Below are 2,210 nucleotides of genomic sequence, written 5' to 3' on the forward strand. Positions count from 1 at the left end.
TATGAGTTTGGTCCGAATGCTGACTATTCTTAATATGTTAAACTAAGGAAATCAGCACCCAATCTCTGAAGTGTTTTTTAGCATTCTTGACGTCATGACAAAAGCTAACCAGTAAACCATGCAAAGTTCTTGCTGATCTTTTTTCTTTGATAGTCGCAAGCTTCTTGTTTTCTTTTCTCTTGAGTTGTACAGAATGCTCTTTCCTCTTTCTTTCTCAGATGGTTACTAATTTTCAATCCTTCTCAAGTTTCTGTTGTCTTGAGTTTCTGGAGCAAGGTTCTGTATTCCTTTGGAAGTGAAGGAGTAGATGAAAAGAAATAGGTGCTCCCTGCTGCTTGCTATTCTCCAGTATTTGGTGGTGTCAGTACGTAGCTTTCCTATCTCTAGATTGCTTCCTTCTCTTGTATGAATTCCTTTTTATATCATTCTTGGACATTGCACATTCAATACGTCACCATCTGCTTTTAATTATTGCAAGAATAAATAACGAACATGGAAATCATTCATTTTCCTATTAATGTCCTTTTCTGCATCTCTTATGTTTCTGCTCAATACTTATAGTGGAGCAAATGGGATGTTTTTTCCTTAACGTTTTTTACTTCCTAGGCAAAGGTCTTACATTCCAATCTCCTCTAGAGCATTATTTCACAGATAACTCTCTTTCCCCAAGGCAGATTTTGCAGGCCGTATTTTTTTTTTCAGCTAAAATTTAATTATTTCCCTCTATTGTAGAGAAATGTTACAGTTTTGAGAGGTCATGGAAGCAAGTATAGCTTTTTTTATAGCTGAAGGCATTAATAATAGCTTTAGAGACTGGCATTCCAGTTGCAGCAGGGAAAAAGAAAAAAAAAGATGGGATAATGTTTTTATAGCTTGCAAAGTTTTCAGATATTTTTGCCTTTAACTGGCTTTTGTATCCTATCTGATTGTTCAGTGTCTCAATGACTTTCCTTATATTATTCCATTCTTGAATGAAAATCTCCTGTTCCTAGATGATCACGTGCGCAGTGCTACTTCAGTCCAATCAGTCACCTGTTAGGCTCTTGGCATTCCTACTCTGCTTACAGAAAATGAGGGCACAAACAGCTTGCTTTTCTTATAGTTTGGCCTGTGAAAAGAATTACTCACAGACCAGTAGTGAAGTTTCCAGTGCCTTTTTAAAGAAGTTGCTGAAATGTTGCAGCCTAATCAAACCTAACTGTTGGCTACTCTAGCCTCTCTGCCTTTTCTTTGTTCATGCAATCACTGGATTACATATGTGCTGAGGTCCTAAACTTTCCTGCTTATCAGTCACCAGGCAATGTACTTAATGGGGAACTTTGATTATTGTTTAATTATGCCATTGTTTAATTATGCTATTTCAAATGCTTCCTAGCAAGCATGAAGAATAGTGCACGGCAACTTAACTGGAAAACATTGCAAATATTTCTGTTCACTTGCAGCCTTTATTACTAAGTGTTGTTGACTTAATGGGTGGTTGTGTACCTTTTTTCTCCCCTATATCTCTAAAAAGAGTCCCTAGGACACTGTCTCATGAATAAGAGGGAAGCAGAAAGGAAGCAGAAAGTAAATGATTACTTTGGGAGTTCATACTCAGAAGCTTGTAGACAAAATACAGTGTGTTATTTTACAGAAGTATAGGTCTCAGGCTAGTGGAGAAATATTTCAATAATGTGCCCCTTCTGCATGCTCTTTAATCAAAGTTTTCATTTGCAAAAAGTTTTTAGCTCCTTTGGTTGTCCATAGAGTGTGACCCAAGTACACCCATTGCAAAGTTGGCCCCGCAAATGCTGTCTGACAGATTGTAATAGCCAATGTAGAGCTCTGTGCTGTCATGGTCTGTATGCTGCAGGACCTGCACAAATTTAAAGTTAATGTGGATACATCCTCATTACATGTCTGTCTTTTATATAGTGACAGTATGTCTTTCCTGTGCTTTCAAACAGTCCTGGATGACAAGCTCAGTAGTTTACCTTAAATGAAACCTTGGAAAAATAGTTTTTCTGGAAGACTTTCTTTAGGAAGAACCTAAAGCAAGGCAGCTGTCAAATCATGGAAGATATTTGATAGTAATGAATACTGATAGCTGGAAATATTTGAGAAGACAGCTTGTCTGATGAGAAGAGGAAACATTTGGGATGCAGGAACTAATTGTTCATATGAATAATTTTTTAAAAACATGGCTAAGAGTTGAAAAATACTTTTTACTT

At 36.8% G+C, this 2,210-nt stretch overlaps 1 protein-coding gene across 1 annotated transcript in view; it reads left to right on the plus strand.

The window, feature by feature from the left end:
• Positions 1 to 2,210, plus strand: part of LOC104914975 (BCL-6 corepressor) — a 17,286-nt gene that overhangs the window by 8,250 nt on the left and 6,826 nt on the right. The gene's annotated exons all lie outside the window — the stretch shown is intronic.

The sequence above is a fragment of the Meleagris gallopavo genome, chromosome Z, assembly GCF_000146605.3.
Source record: "Meleagris gallopavo isolate NT-WF06-2002-E0010 breed Aviagen turkey brand Nicholas breeding stock chromosome Z, Turkey_5.1, whole genome shotgun sequence".
NCBI lineage: Eukaryota > Metazoa > Chordata > Aves > Galliformes > Phasianidae > Meleagris > Meleagris gallopavo.